Genomic DNA, 17603 nt, shown 5'->3' with positions numbered 1-17603 from the left:
TTGGCCCTTATTTCGACATAACTGACCTGTTTTTAGGGGTGCATAGTCTACGGTTCAGAGGTGTCTGAGATTTATGAATTTTGTTATCGATTTATTTTGTTCGTCCTCTGGGTGGGATGACGTATCACATCATGAAACAATAATTTACTGAGTTTAGTGAGAATTCGTCCCCATGCTAGTCACTCAGCAACATTATACTGAATGTCAGTGTAAGAAAGCTAGTGCAACTATGTATGGAAACTAAAAATCCACAACACAGCTTAGTGGATTAGAACATTATGATCCGACGCTTAGTGGGCTGTAAACGAGCTTTTCCTAGGACTTTCATTATGAGTTGTGAAAATCAACAAAGTTGTGTACTTTAGAACACAGGCTAGCAGTAGTTCGTTGGGCAGCCTCGCCTTACGTACGTTTTGGTCGCCAGTCGGGAAGTAAATATCGTCAGTCCAATGAAGTTAGGTGACCAACAATAAAACTCATCCACAGGGCTAGTGAATTCGGTGAGGAAAAAATAACATGAGTCACTAGTGTTCTTTTGCATTGTGGAACATTTGGTTAACTGTAAAAGGAGAACACTGGGAAGTGTTTCGAGCTGTTCTCATGGAGAGGAGTATCGTACAATGATAGCTTATGAATTGGTCGGTCAAAATCCGAATCGGACTTACCGGAAGCCTAGAGATATTTACTTATCTATGAATGTCTTGTTCGGACTCGAATATGATCTTACGTGCAGGTCACGTTGTCCGATGTAAACCCCATGGAACGAAGATAAACTAACAGATGCCTCCTATGCACCATCAGTCACCCGAAACATGGCTGCATGAGCACTAGTACAATTACATTGGTGTTCTGGCGTCATTCGTCAGTCCTTTCAAGTTTCATTAGGACATTACTACCCACAAGTCAGATGAACTACTCTAACGGTGTCTTCTGGAAATGCTCGGTTGCTCACCAATTAGTTGGGTGGATAGGGGGAGGTAAACCAGTAGTCGGATGGCTTCTAGCTTTACTATCTTGTAGTATAACAGTAGGGCAAGAAGATATTGCTTAAATATTAATGTAAATGCTCCTCAGGCAACCCACTAAGGATTTCATGGTGGTTTATTTTGAGTACTTTGTCGATTGGTGGTTCAGCTAAGCAGGTCCTTGCTGTTTACCTTGTGGTTTTACCTGTGTCTCTGAAATGCGTTTCGCCAGGCCTCTTAGGTGAACAAACCCAAAACACGGGACACCCCGTCAAGTGTCACCTTTTCCCAAGATCATAAATCTTCAAATTTATCTGAAGGCTGTAACAGTGGCGGAGGGCTTCGTTCCTCAGATGAGTGTGGGTGAGTCGTTTGGGTGTGCTGCTCTCGTCCATCCGTCTTATGTGACTAGTCCGCCCTGGCTGAGTGGCTACCGAGTTGCGCCCACTTCTGATTACTTTAGATGGGCACTTTTCGGTAGTTAGTGTTACCAGTGAATGAAAAGACCTTGCGCAGATGTCGAAAATGTAGTATTGTAAGGTATTCTGGTGTGTTATCGATAAAACATTTATACTTCGCCACGACACACTAGGGAAGACTGAAGTGGGTCTCAGTTTATCGTAGTCCCGATGTCCACACACAGACCGCTCCAAATGTGTTTACACAGGATACTAAATGCGGTGCTTGCATGGCCGCCGTGTGGAAAGTGAGCTACCAGCGTAGCAGAAAGACTCACAGAACGCTGTCACTACAATTGATTTGGATTAGGAGTATCTGCTGTTTTGAACCACGAGCTTTCCATTTTTGTGCTGAGCAGTAGAGACCTAGAAATGCTGGCTTTTTATTTTCGGGACAGCCAGGTTTTTGGCAAAAAAGATTTACGGTTTTCCCTTTTTTTACTGTAACAGAATATTTCGTGAAAAAGACGGACAGGCTGCATAATAGTTGGTGAATTTCTTTATATTATTCTTGCGGATGCTTAACGGCAGTCATAAAGTCACTCGTGCTGTTTTCTCAATGGAATCAACATTTTTTCGGACATCTTTTCTTCAGATCAAACGGAAGGCATGACTGGGTTTCATATCCATTAAATCGATTAAATTCTCGGTAAATGTTCACGCACCATCAGTTTCTAAATCCTTGAGGGTTATACTCACTCTTCCAGATGTCCAAAATGCGCCGAAAGGTTGACCTAAAAGTACGGGCGAAACTAATTTGCACAACACCAGGTTACCCGTTTTCTTCAAGTTGTCCAGTCGAGTTATCACCCGTTGAATTTCGGCCTCCGCAAATAGTTTGAAAGGTACACTTTGGAAGGATTTGTAACGAATGAGCCAAATTGGCACATCGGATGTTCTGTTCGGTGTTGTTTAGAAACCCTCCATCTAGGAGGCTAAATTATCCTCAATTCTAACGAGCATTTGGCCAATTCGGATTTCCTGAATATACTGCAACTGGTGCGTTTTTGGTCCATAGGCCTCGTGACTTTCCCAATATAGACGAGATTGCATCCCGGCTCTTTGTGACCATTTATCCTTCAACCTCTCCGGCTGCTTCAAGATTCTGTTCTTTGTATCGCACAGGTCTACTGAAATTATTGATGGATGCCGGAGCTTCCAGACTGAAGATATGTCCCTCCAACCGGTCAGAGGAGTTAAATTTCTATCATTTTTGGTTGATGAGACACCATACAGGATAACAAAATGAACTATTTTTGTGTACTGAATAAGAGACAGTTGTTCCTCAATGCCAACAGACTGTATACTTACGGTTTGCCAAAGTACTGAGCTCAGTGTTTACGATTTGTAAACCAAGGACAAATAAGTGGTGTAGTAACTCAACAACCAAAAAATGCTTTAACATATGGCGGAAGCGGTTCACACCAGCGTCAACGAACGCCTACAACCATGGGGTCAGTGCCAAAAGTATCACTCAAAAGTATTGTCATAAGGAATGCTCAATGTTTTCTACCGTCTGCACTACTCAGATGTCGACTGCATTGTTCAACCATAACATACTAATCACATTTCCGCTCACGCTTCTCACGACCTTAAGTAGAATTCACAAATATTGGAACACTTGCTTGTTTGTCCGTGTGCATGAAGACTGAAATGGTAGTTGACAGGGTCGAACATGGCAGCAAGAGAGATGAAAGTCAATGGGGCTGATCCCCTCTTCATTATTACTGCTACCAAGGGGTCTGAAGGTTTCATTCTAGCAGTACATTGGATCTGCTTCTTACCATCCATGACAGTATGCCCCATGTAAAACCGTGTTCCAGATTTGGTGGTCACTGCTAGTTCATCCTGCAAGCAACGAAGCCTAAGGTGATACTATGGGTGGGGAAACTCCAGGCATTTCGCTGTTCTAGTTTTTTCAACCGCTGACTGGAACACTGAAAATCTCCGATGCATTGGTTTGCAGTATATCCAAGATGAAAAAATGCGCCTAAGTATATCTGTTTCTCACTGAAAAGCCCCTGAACTACCTTTAACCAGGTTTGTAACCACGTTACATTTGCACCTTGCTCTTCGATCGTTATCGAAGGGAACATCCCTATGGGAAATCTAAATTCCCACAGTGGCATGAAACTAACTCGGAAATAAACTCAAGGCGTAGACAAGAATAGTTTACCTTCTTTAGTCTATAATTTTGACTGTGATTTGTCGTCAGATTACAGTATTCGTAAAGAACCTGAAGAGCAAAGCAATCTGCGTGAGCAATCGTGGTAGAGGTCTCTTTTAACCCAAAAATTTGTCTAACAAACCGACAAGTACAAAGGGTCCAACTAGAATCATCTGAAGGCCCACTACCCGTTTTATCCTTTTTGAGACCCAGTAATTAGCTGTGGTGCTTACAGTCAAGAGCTGTTTGTTTAACTTAACCGACCAGTTGTACATGTGAAGAATAACCATTTATTAGCCGATCGAAATGGTGTGAACTGGAAACTCGAATGATGCCGTTTTCTTTCATTTTGCTCAACCAAAAGCCATCACAATATTCAGCGCAGCCAAAATGCACGAAACCGAAATGCTTTTCTTGACCATTAGTGGTCGTTTGTTAATGGGTTTTGCATGGAATTTGCTTTTCCTTCTAGAGTTTCTGTTGCACAGCTCTGAAACACCAAACGATTGTTTCGTTTTTTTCAAGTCGTATAAAACGAGTACATTACAATTAAACAACTGTGGCTAATCTGAGCAATCAATTTAAATAAGAAGTTGCTCGAGTCACCTTAGCAAAACCAATAATGCGTGACGCAGTTCGAATTTTCTTCCATGAGAAACGAATTTCATTTATGGGCAGGGTGCTTCTTCTTTGTATTTTCACTGATTTGCTGTAGTTTAAAAACCTTATGGCAGTTTGGAAGCTTCCTTATCGCAGAGCAGTCGTCAGTACAAACACTTTGTTTGAATGGACCCTAATGATGTTCTTCCAAATCCCGACTGATTAAATTGCTCAATAAAGCTGTCATCTGGTCCGGTCTGACTCCCGTTTACTTTCCAGTTTGATGCAAACGGGCCGAACTGATCATATACTCACCTCTTCTTGTGATTTTTTGTTCACAGGTAAATCGTTTAACATAACAATCACAATTGAAACGACTCCGTTGATTTTGGCGGTTTACTCTCGTGCCATCAAAGTCACAGTGGATGGACCACGTGTCCCGAGGAACAAATACTGTAAGTTCTGTAGGAAATTTTTTCCGAATCTTAAATGACATTATTTCGTAGACTGCAGTCTGTGGATAAGGATTATCTTTTCCTCTGCTAACTAGAAAACGGCACTTGAAATAAAAAATTCAAGGAGACAAATCAAACAGTTCCTCCCAGGCTTTGGAGATAACGAAAGGCAGTTAAATCTTGGCTTAAAAATGTTTTACTCAAGTAGCCCAAATAAATAGTTTCTAGTGCGGAAGAAAATTAATGAGATTTTTTCAGGTTCTCCGGTGTCCGGGGCACTTAAAGCTCATCGTCATCTTCGAGTCTGAAGGAATTTCAAATCCAGAGAAATGTCACTTTCACAAAATGGGTGCAAATATTAAACTTTTTGGCATTTAATACGGATACCTCACAAGCATGAATGAAAGAGTTTCTATCCGCTTCAACCCCCTTTTAGCGAAAGGTTCGTGAAAGTCAGACCGTTAGACGGCGAAGTGACACAAAAGTGATTACAACTAAGTTGAATGCTGTTGGCTTAGGTTCACGTGCTTCGCCTAAACATGATGGAAACTCCAGGAGATATGAAACGAAGCCGCCATGAGTTGGGATCATGGTCTCACCTTTTAATTGGACTGTCTAGCTAGAGTCTACATGATGTAACCCACCAAGTTTGCTAAGGTTGTTGGGCTGACTGAGTCATACGTGATTCCATACTTTTCAGGGATGGGAGGACCCTGTTGTTGACCATCTTTCTCAAAGCTTAAAGTATGTGATGCAAGTTCATGTATTCTCTCTTTTCACTCCCTACTACAACGTTTTTGTCCCCCACGGCTTTGTGTCAGTAAAATAGGATTATCCCCTTCATAAAGGAAACTACTCTTAAGGTTGTCGAAAACTCTTCGACAGCCCAAGGCCGGTTTTGCTCTTCTTGGGGCTCATCAGGTAGGCGCAGTCCCCGAATTTCCGTCAACATTATGTTCTTCCTGAACCCAAATTGGCCTCATTTGAAAATCAGTCAAGAAGGGCGATACCGGTCGTCGGCCGTCGATGAGTTCTTAGCAACCTTTTAAGTAATTTCCTTTATGAAAATATGCTGCGATATCTCGAATATTGTGCCAAATGAAACATGAGGCAGCCTGTGTGCAGCACATTCAGTTGTAGAATATCATAAACGAGAGAATCGGTTGAGTCCCTCCTGAAAACCAAGTTGATTTGCTAATGAGTGTATTTCTCGAAGATTATTCCTTGTTCGTAGTTCTTTATTAAGGATTGTGGGGATTATGATAATATCGTACGTAACACGAAGTTGTTAAAATATCAGATCGAAAAGGGTTGTAGAGTTACTGAACAAAAAGCAGTGACGTCCGTTTGAAATAGCGGTGAAAGTGACTAAACATAGTTGTTCAACAGCAAGACATTTTGGCTGGGGTACTTTTAGACATCACCGATGTTCGTTTATGACCATCATATTGTTCTCCTTTAACCAACCTCGGTGAATGCATCCGTGCATCTCAAGATGTATGCTGAACCGGAAGCGCAATAAAATGTTCTGGTATTGAAACCCATAAATCAGTTTGGAGAAACACGCGCAAGCACATTCGAGTCCATCGAATCTATGGTTTGTAGGTTCCCAAAAGACACCATTTGAGGCGGTTGTGCGGTCCATTCTCCTCACCAAATGCTCATTTGTTGTCAGTTCTTAATCAGGGTTAACGAATTCGCAATGTATCTGACCGGATACTGTCTGTTTTTTTTTATCGCTGCCAGTTTGTTGTTGTGCTCAAATTCGCAGAGCGACATTTAATACAAATCTACAATCCATGAAAGCTGAACATTGTGTCTGGGCTGAAAGTTCACTTTTCCTGAATGAAAGATAAGGCGGAGATGACTGGGTTCGCACTTTACGAACTGTGTACTGTAATGGGGGAAAGTGGCCAAAGCAAATATGTTTGGCTGTGAACCACTGATAGGCAGTTTTTCCGTACATTATCATTTTCCAGCCTACAGCCGAAAGCACTGTTTTAAGCTGATGGGTGACCATACTGGCTTCAGCGTTCTCACTCCAGTCAGTCGATTGTCACCGGACTTTGGTAGATATATCAGTGTCTGAGCAAGTGTACAGTTTAGTACGTACACTGGTTGGACAAGCCATTCTGACACAGATGTTACCCAAAAAATTTTCATACAAATCCAAAGGGGAAACAATTAATTCAATCCCACCACACCCACATCCACAAGCGCAGAGTCCGGACTGGGCTACTATAGATGTTTTGACAAAAAAGTGGCTGCCACAGACTCCGAAGTGGACACGAAGCATGTGCCCGTTCTGACACTCGACGCCATCTGTCCAAATTTTGACCACCACTTGGTACGAAATAAACCCGGGTATGTAGACTGGCCATCTGTTCTGCCTAGTCCCCAACCCCACCCTTAACGTTGTGCCTCTCCCTGTTTGGTACTTTGATGAATTCAGCTGGAACTCTTACGACCCCACTTGATTTGCCCGCCCCCGACACTTTCAAGCACAAAACCCCACGTGGTTGACCGGTGTGGCAACAGGCTGCATTCACACACTTCGTGGTGTACGCAAAAATTTACATTTTCGCTGACAAGCCATCCGATTAATTCCCAAAAATGATTGTCTACACTGGTGTCTGGCTTCACAAGTTATGTATCTCCACCCAGTTGACTGTTGTTCATGCTTCGTAAATGTCACCGGCAATAGATAATTTATTTCCTAATGTGGCTGCCACATTCCATATTATGTTATGTTAGAAAATATGATTTAACATATAAGTAAAATTCAATCCATACAGTTTATCGCATTAAAAAACAACTGGGCACTAGTATGGTTTTGACCACTTCTTTTAGTAAAAGTCATTCATCCAACTCCCTGAAAATCGTCATCTAAACAAGCTCTCATTTTGGTGAATTTTTTAAATACAAAAAGTTTAGAAGCTCACGGCTGCTCGAGGGTGTCCGTCCAAATAGGACACCACGATGATGAAACCTTGACGTTCAGCCGTACACCACTTTTGCTGCATGACTGCCATGCCACTCGAGAGAATTAGGGAGCTCAGATACTGCCCGATTGCCCAAGTATAGACAGGAGTAGCTGAGAGATGCAGAGGTTGAGTTCGAACCACGAACTTTTCGATCAGTAAGTTCACGAGCTCTCTCTAGCCTAAACGAGATGGCTCCCACAATAAGTCAACCTTCCTTATGAGTAAACATTTATCATGTCATTGAAGACTAGGAATTTTCACAAATGGTTTACTTTGGAGCCAACTGTTTGACAATAAAACCGGAGTGATGATAAGTGGAACAGTCGCTAGAAGCACTGAATTAGGTTGACTGGGCATCATCAACCAGCAAAAGTTGTACAAGGTTGGCCGAGATCCATTTGTACTTCACCGATTCTAGCAAAATATCTGATAAAATTGAATCTCTGGTTTAAGATGGTAAGCTGGTGCATCATGAGATGGTTTTCCATACCTATTTAAGTTTCAGTTTCCATCCAGCTTTCATCCGCCCCTCCAGCTAAGTTTGGTGCCATATTTACATAGATCCATTTCTATGGTGTGTATGCGTTCAAGAGAGAATATGTGCCGGGGACTACTGCGCTCCGAGAATTCAGAGCTTTGTTTGAAAATAGCGCCAAGGCCCTAGAATTTTGATGCCTAACATGTGACTGACTTTTCAGTGCCGTGGTATGTGAAGGAGGCGAAAAACGAAGACAGAAGTAGGGTAGGAAGAAATAGTTTTTGTTAAAGAGGACCTGATAAACGTGAATCACTCGTTGGTAGCATTGAAGTTGTACCTACCCAGTAGAACTTGGAAGACAGTCAGCTGATCAACATCCTGTTCATATTCATTTCATCAGTTTTGGGGAAGTACTAAATAAAGTCAGTATGTTCTTACCATTCTGAAGCTTGTCGAGTGGCTGCTGAATCTACCACCGGCTTCTTGCTGAAGTGTTTGGAAATTTGCGCACACACTACTCAAAGTCAGTGTTTCTCGGCCACGTACGATTAATAAAGGTGGTTAGTAGAATATTACAATATATATATATATAATATTGAGAGAGAGACGGCCCAAGTGGTCAGAGCGAGAATTTACTGACCGGAAGGTTCGTGGTTCGACCTCCTCCCAAATTAACTAACGGAACGTTCGTGGTTCGACCTCCGCCCCTCTATTTCCCCTGTCTAGGCATGAGCAACCTGGCAGTATCCCAGCCCTCGTGCAACCTTCGCGTGGAACGGCAGTTAGGCACCAAAAGATTGCCACAGTTGAACGACTTCGATTGCGATATATAATATTATGATTAATATGATAAAGTTGCGTACTGTTGTGCATATTTCAGTTTTGCTGGAGCTGTACAAAGGGGACATATTAAGTATCTGATTGTCTCATCGATGACTGCTGAAACAGCTTTCTTTCCATTCTGAGTGAGCCACTATCACCATCCCTCCTATTTTTGGAGTCGACTCGTGAAATGAAGATAACTATTTTGAATCGGGTCAATTTGTCTTCTGCCCCACTTTCATCTGATTCATACTTACATTCAGAAATATTTGCCTTTGCACAAACTTGAGCGTCAAAAAATCAAAAACTCAAACGCCTCAGTAGCTCATATTAAGGGTTCGTGGTATATTAACTTGATAAGCATCGCCCATGTGTCATTCCTAGGCTGTGGATAATTCGATCCACTTTACATGCCATCCAACCACGGAATTGATGTCCGACTGCGATTTCACAGTTCGAATTGTATGGGCTTCCCTTTACTATGGCTTCACTGAGATTTTGCGCACAAAGGGCAACTTTAGAATCAGCACTAAGGTTTGTCTTCTGCTGGACAAAATTCCTGTTACCTTGAACAAATGGTTAGTATTCAAAATCTGAAACCTCTGATAAGGTGCAAAACGGTAAAATCCGGAAATAAATGAGTGGCTTCATTGGCATTTGGTTCAATGTATGGCATTGGGTAGAACGGCTCTCAGCGTGCCGGACTTAAATTCAGTACATGGCTGTGAGGATGGCCGTTTAATATTACTTCTTTCACAGGCAGGAATCATGATGTATTGGGGTGTTCGTATTATAAGTTTGAAGAAAATCATTTTTCAACAGGGGTACTGCGTTGTACAGTAGACCTTTCGTCAGCAACAGCAACGATTCTGGTTACTCTGGTTAATTATAGTCTGTAAATTACCCTTTTAAACCAACTACGTGCTGTGTCTGGAGAGTTGCCCAGCTATCTGAACAAAAAAGCGCCATGTTTTTCGAAATGGTTGGATAGAAATCGTCAAATTTCGTCTATAGTGCGGAAGATTCGAGTAGATAACTCCGCAACATGCAGATATGTGAATTTTCAGAGTAGATGCTTAGGATGGATAAACTCTTCAGGAATTACCTTATGTTCTGGTGTTACCTTGCAGCTCAAGCATACTTGTCAGGGTTGAAATAGAGGTCTTTTACAATAAAACAAAATGTTCCTACCAATTAGACTGCAGTCAGTTCGGTTCAAAACAAGTGGCCCCGTTAGACACCAGTCCTTTTGTTCATCTTCAAAAAAACTTATGGGTGTTCATTAAGGGTATCTTGACTCTTCTCCTTTGTAATTATCCTGAGTAAGTGTCCGTATTCAACACTGAGAATATATTTGCACCAAAGTGTTTATTACCTTCGAGGTCTGTGGCTGTCTGTCGATGGCTTGTTACTGAACTGCATTTTCCAAACCAACACATACCTTTGCTAGCCCACCACATGAAGTTTAATCTTGTTCGCTGGAAAAAGCAACACCATTTGAAGCTATTGTTCATCCTTGTCTATGTTGGATACAGGTGTAACAACAAACAGCATCCTATAGGACCGTACAGAAAATGAAAAGGAAGACATTAAACCATCATAACCCTCGTTGTGTGGCTAGCTCGTGGGAATACGGTGCAAATGACTTGGCCACAGTGGTTCGTGGGTGTGTGTGCCTGTGTGCCGTATCGCGCGACATTTAGGCCGCTAACATGCTTGTCGTTCCGTCGAATAAGTGTAAAGTACCACATAGCACACCGTGCCCTCTCTGTAATGGGGCAAGGAGACAAACCTATCGAACCAGCACCGCATCCACCTTGATGACAGGCAGATCATATATGTCGGTGTCCCATACGTTTCAAATGGGCATATGCGTATGTTAACAAATGAGTGGAACGATAGAGTGCCGAGTGTGTTGAGAAGCACACAACTGGGATTCGACGCAATCCCACGCTAATGACCATCTTCACAAGGCGGAATTGTTGCTAGGGTCACATGTACACAATGGATGCGTGTGAACTGTTTTTGTTGTACAGGTCGTTTTTCCTCTGTCTTTTTGTCTTTTATGGACATAGATCATACCACTAGCTGTTGCAGGAAATATTCAAGTGGAACAGTGAAAACACTTGGGAATGAATTGGTGTGTTCGAGACAACGAAACAAGTTGGATTCGACCAAGATGTGGCCTCCTCCGATTGCGACGATAAATTTATGACCAAAATCAGAATTGCTCGTGGAGTTTTGTTTTATCAGCTTGGCATGGTATTCACAACACCGGCTGAGGTGACTGAACAACAGGAGGTCGGCCTGTTTGGGCTGATCTGAAGGCTTTGAAGTTAGCGTGAGCCATGACGTCGTAGAAAGTCGATGGAATATTTACACTTTGATCTTGAGACTTCGTTATTTTTTTCTGATCTTGAAAAATTACTAGCTACTCTTAGCTTAAGGTGAAGCTCAGGGAAATATATTTTCATCCACAAAATATTCTCAACCGTAAATTAGTTTGGTTTTGACGGAGACAGCCGAATTTCAGCTGAAGTTCCGTTTTTTTATTCTTCAAGTGAGCGTGCCACACAAAGGCCGCCTTTTTTAGTTGCTACGATTCTCCAGTTATCGCAGTGTATTTTCTTGATGGGGCACTACTCCTAAGGTTGTTGATTAGACTTGATATCCCTTTGCAGGTTAGTTTACAACCGAGTGTATCTCTCGAAATGAGTAAAATTTGAGATCACACAGAACATATGGTTGACGAAACTCGGGAATTTCACTCACCAGATGAGGACGAAGGACGAAATTTCTCATGGGCTGTCGGACAGTTTTCGGCAACCTTGCGAATAGTTTCTTTCATGAAAGTACACTGCGATATCTCGCATGTCGTACCAACTGAAACATGAGGCGGTTTTTGTACAACATATACAGTTGAAGAATATCGTAAACAAGAGATTTAGTTGAGTCTCTCGTGGGAACCTTATTGATACGTAAATAGGTGTATTTCTCGAAGTGCTCGGGAAAGTTGCACTGGTTTACATAACCTTTTGAAATAATGTTCAGTATGGTCTCACCAAGATTTTCAAATCTTTAGGTGTCCAAAAATAAATGGAGTGAAATATTTAACATAATTGTTGTATGAACTAGCTGGATATGAATCACTGGTGGGAGACAAAATGTCTTCTTAAAAGTGGTTGGTAAGTGATAACTGTGATGAAAGTTGAGAAACATTTGGGTCATCTGTGAGGATTGGCTTACAGTTTAAAGAATTTGTTTGGAATATCCTATAATGTTGATCGCAAACTGAGGCACGCCGAAACTGGATTCTGTAATCCTCACACTTGCTGAAACAATTTGAATGAAAGTAACTGAAAAATGAGACGTTATACAGACCGTCCCCTTAGAAACTGAATAGAACAAATCTGGAATCATAATGTCCATATTCTCACGAACTTAAGACTTGGTTATGTTGGATGACTAAGAAGAACTGGCAACCATTCAGTGAAATTCACTGAGTAGAATTAAATGAATATCATGGTACTGGATAACTTGAAATCCGTAACTGAACCTTTATCCTGCAAGTAAAATCACTGAGCGCCAGAAGGCTAAAGGAAATTTACAGCTGTTTCGTCATTGTATGAAGTCATCCATAAGGCTAATCTCACGAGGCCCTGAGCAAGTGTAAATGCGTAACCTTATCATTCGAAGACTTTGCGAACACCGTGTCACTTGAGGTGAACCATTCAACTGAGCGGTGAATGACACCGTATCTCGTTAAATTGCGAGCCAATCGCACTGAAAGTCAGCTAGTCGTGACCTAATCGTACAAAACTCGGTTATTACTATTTCTGGAAGCTAAAAACACACGTATTAAAACAGACAGGTTACTAACGAATAAGCCAGTATTCCAGTCCGTCGTCTTGAAGCGTTTGATTTTTCATACAGAGCTTCACGTTTTACCGACCCTGGTGGCTATTGGTACTTATCGATTTTTTCTGTTTTCCGGTTTTCATTGTGGGAGTTTGGTTCTAATGCCTATGGACCTGTCAACGCGAGGCTGTCGGTTAGAGTTGGTGGTTCTGCCGGAAGCCGGAGCACGGTAAAAATTAGTTTGTAGTTGAGATTCAAGAAATTTACAACGTGTAGAACCGCAAGCAACCAAAACGGACCAGATGTCCAGTTTGGATGCAAAAAGCAATAATAGTACACGGCGATTTTTGCGACTTTGTTCTCATCGCAAGTTGTTTCTCGGAGTTTAGACGCAGTGGAAACCTTTGTGCCACCTGAGCAGTCTGGGAGGAAAGCTGACCATATTACTATCAGCTACTGACGGCGCGGTTCAGTTCCTGACTGCATGTGGTTGAGCCACATGACGCCCCCGTTCGGTACAAATTCCGGTTATATCTTCGCGGTAACCCAAAGGAGTGAGCTCTACAGCTATTGTCAGATTGGCTTTGTGAGTCATTCGATAAGCCTAAATTGCGCTGCTTCACGTGCGGCCTTCTTGAAGGAAACTAGTCGGAGCTGGGACCATATTAAAACAGCAAATGTGGACATAACAATTCTAGTTGTGGTATTTGCGGCACGGAGACCACAACAGAAGGACGAATATTGGTGCTCCTTGTTGTGGGACGTTTTATACTTTCGCACCCAGAACATAATTCGGTTAGGCCATTGAGAAGATCGTACTTCAATTATGTCCTGTGTTTGGGTAGAGGGACTTTGTAGAACCAAAAGTGTACAGTGGTGGAGAATGCTAGTGCATTTGAACTAACACTATGACCTTCCGTCCTGAAGCACCATCGAGCTATTGGACCTACGCTAGCTAAGTGAATCTTTGTGTTCTGTACTGACTCTAATGTTTGCACGCATTCTGGAAAAAGAAGTTGTGTCTGAGAATGAGGTTTAAGCAGGCTTCATTCCTGTATTCAAAATGAGTATCCGAGCGGAGTGCTCCAACACCATAGGGGTATAAGACCGACGCCTGCCTTTGCGCGGCTGCTAGCTGTTCTACTGTTGTGACACACATCTTCGGCACGCCGGATGCAAGTCCGGAAGCATCCCGCAGATTTCTGATCTGGTGGCAGATGCACTGACCAAATATTATGTCAAGCAGTGTCAGACACGCTGTCAACCTCAAATCGTGGTTTCCTTTGAACTTAAAGGAAACTTAGGCATCGTGGTCCGACAGACTCTTTTAAGCGTACTTGGTCAGAAGCGGGTGAACTTTGCAATTATCGAAATTCCTGATGTCTTGTATTCCACCACCACCGGTCGGGTAAAGTGTACTGTTCAAAGGCTTCTGCACAACTAGTCGATTTATCAAAGCTGTTTACTATATCCTTTTTGTCCGGCTTTTGTCGTGTTCGCTGTGATTGAACGCACACCCCAGTCAAACATGAATTTATGTATAAAAATAATATCTGAGGGGATGTTAATGGAAATGAAGTTTGTGGGTGGCTTCATTGTTTTGTTTGACGATAGTCTGTCCGCACAGATTCCCTATGCGTTTTTTCACATTCAGAGTGCAGTATCACTTCAGCAGTTCCCATCTGAAACCTCAGAATGATGCGCTTTAGTATGCTGATCGGTTCGCATAAGCCGTGACTGTACTACAAATCCAAATCCAAATATACTACAAGTGATACAAATACGTCAATATGCCACTAAGAAAGATGCTACCAACGCCAACCTATCTGCTTTGTCCATGACGTTGGAGACAAAGTCTAAATGACTGTTTATACAAGGAAACTATTTGGGAGGTTTCAATTTATGGTTGGAAAACTCGGTTTCTCAGAGTTCCTGGATCATGATCGACGGTCTCTCGATATCATGCTAGGAGTACGCGACGAGGCAGTGCATAGCAAGTCATTTGCAAGCGAAAGAAAATAGTCAGAGCAACAAATCAAATTTGTCAGATTGAAGCGACTAAGGAATGTACTGCGCGTGACCAACCACCGTCTACAAAAGGGAGAGTTTTACTGTTCCAAGCAACTGTCGGTGAATAGGGATAGGCTATGAAATGAAGATGGCTAAAGCCAGAATAAATGTTCTGGGGGTTTGCGCCTTCCTTAGTGAGACTCAGGTGACCCTCCTCGCATGGGGCTTGAAAACCCTGGTGATATGCAACCAATCTGAGTGATACGCATGCTGTCATTTTCTAGCCGAACTACTTTTGCCTTTCCTTGTACTTTGGGTTTATGTCGGGTGGGGTCCGCGAATGTCGTTTGGTCAATTTTGTCCGTACCTTCTTATTACGAAATGATGCAATTGTTTCAGCGTTGTTTGTTGATGTGCCCATCTCAAGTAGTTAGTACCAAGCCCGCACCGTTCCCTATGTTTCCTCGTCGTTTTATGACGATGATGATGATGATGATGATGATGATGATGATGATGATGATGTGTAAAATGCATGGCACTAGCAGGCCATATTCGATAAGGTAAGCAGACGGTTTTTATCTCAAAAGCCGGTTTCCGTTTCAGGACTTAGTCTTACTAAAAAAGTTAAAAACGTACAACCCTAAAGGAATTAGATCAAAAAGTAACATCAAGCTGAACGAGTTTGTACGGACCAACCAGCCAGCCGTAGATGTCGGCTTAGTGCCTAAATTCCACTTGACTCAGTAAGTGTTTTACTGTCGCTTCTCACAGAATACAGTGTAGGCCATTCAAGGGACATTAGCTTCTTCCAACCTCGACAAAGACGTGTTTGTTCTCTGGCCTCGTTTGTCCACCTTTAGCCTTCCGTATTGCATGCAGTCAGGAATTATCTGTGCGGCTCGTTTGGAGAGACCACATTTGCGTTCATTTTTTGTAACCACACGTCCAAACTCGTAAGCCGACTGGGTTTCATTGGAATTCACACAAGCGGTGACACACAAGATGCAACGTGCGTTGTTTGCGGTGGTACCGTTCATTGATGGAATCAGGGCGAAAAAAACAGCTTTTTATTAGCAACATTTATATCTTTACTTGTCGGCACATCCTGCTGTAGAGACGTATTTTTACTGCAATTTAAACGCAGGTGCGTGCGTGCCTGTGTTGTGTGAATTAGGTCGGCAAGGTTCATCTCCGTTACTGTCAATTGTCAGTTCCTAATCCCGCACAGTTGATGAGTCTGCGGGTGGTCGATTTGTGGTTTATGCTAGTCCATGCGTGCGTGCGGCCGCGGACTGACGACAGAGCTGGCATGCACTGCGACTACCGCTAAGTACACGACACTCCGACAAGCCTGGTAAATTTGCGTGTTCGAAGCGGCTGAGCGACCACACGTCCTAGTTGTTGGATATTGCTCTGTGAGCTTACTCCCACGGTTACTCATTTCCGCAGTTTCCAGAACAGGAGAATCCAGTGCCACTTGAACTGTGGGTTGGACACCTAGGCAAAAAACCCGTCTAGTATGCACGAAGAAAGCCTCGATTCTCCAGGCCATTGAAGCCGTTGCGAGTACCTCCAACAAATTGTGGGACCATGAAGTTATCTAATGCAATTTCAATAAACCACTGCGTGGGTTCTGGTGGGGCTACCATAACACCAACTAGTTGCTGTGATTAACTCGAACCAGTTTGAAATATGATTTCCTTCAGAAAGCATGAGAAGTCGTTTCTTATATAGGTCCACAAGAGGATACCCCTTAAGTCTTCTCCCAGCTCAGCCTATTAGTGGTTAAGTTGGGGGGACCTTCCTGTGAGCAGTTTCGAGTGGAGTGACGAGATTTCTTGAGTTTCGCAGTCCCAATGCCCAACTTTTACCCTGTGACCATTACAAATGCATACTTCGAAGTTGCTTTGAACTTTCAACGTTTTAGTTTTTTTCTAATGTCCTCTGTTCTACAAGACAGTTGCCTAAAATACGAGTGATAAGAATCGCACACAGTGAGTTCCGTCATTTCCCCAGTTCGTTTGTGAATGTGGTGACACAGAGTAGCGAACTACCTAATCGTGATGGCAGAATATTAGCGTGTAATGTGATGTAAAACGGCAAGCCGTACTTTCAACAGAACAGCCATGTGAAACTCACAGAACATTCATTCATAAATTTCCTGGGCTGGACTGTAATGTGTGTGAAGCTATGCACCCTACTACTATCTCGTAAAGCAGCTGGAGATAACTTTTATCTAAGCATTATCTAGGTTCATAATCTTTCCTCTTGTCGTTAAAGATGTGTCTTCCAGCTAATCTTCGGTCCTTATGACTCAGGCTATTTTCAGCTTCTCGTTAGGATGTCCGGATATTTCACCCGCCCTATGCAGTATTATACCTACCAACTTAGTTCAACGATGATGCTTTCAGTGTAACAGCAAAAACTAATACGCACGATAGAAAGCGAACTACGTTCGTACACTGTTTAATCTGATTCCTTACTGCGAGTCACTATCTACTCAACCGATCCAGCAAGCCATTCCAATTTGGAGGACAGGAAGTGGAACGGAAGATTTTTCAGTGCTAGAACGGGAACAAGGGAATGTGACACACAGTAGAAGTTTGACTGGAGACGACAAATTCTCATGTTCCGGATGTGCAGAGTTCAGTTCTAAGCTTTCCTAAGCAGTTTTTAGTGGGGAGTCCCTACTGACGACTCTTCGTGCAGCGGACGCCCCTAGTTGTACTGAATCTTGTTTTCTTCTCAGACACCGCCACATAGCTGAGGCCAACGTAAATGAACAGAATAGAAATTCAAAGGAATG

The sequence above is a fragment of the Opisthorchis viverrini genome (genome assembly GCF_000715545.1).
Source record: "Opisthorchis viverrini unplaced genomic scaffold opera_v5_41, whole genome shotgun sequence".
NCBI lineage: Eukaryota > Metazoa > Platyhelminthes > Trematoda > Opisthorchiida > Opisthorchiidae > Opisthorchis > Opisthorchis viverrini.
The sequence above is the reverse complement of the archived record's forward strand: the minus strand, read 5'-3'. Positions refer to the sequence as shown.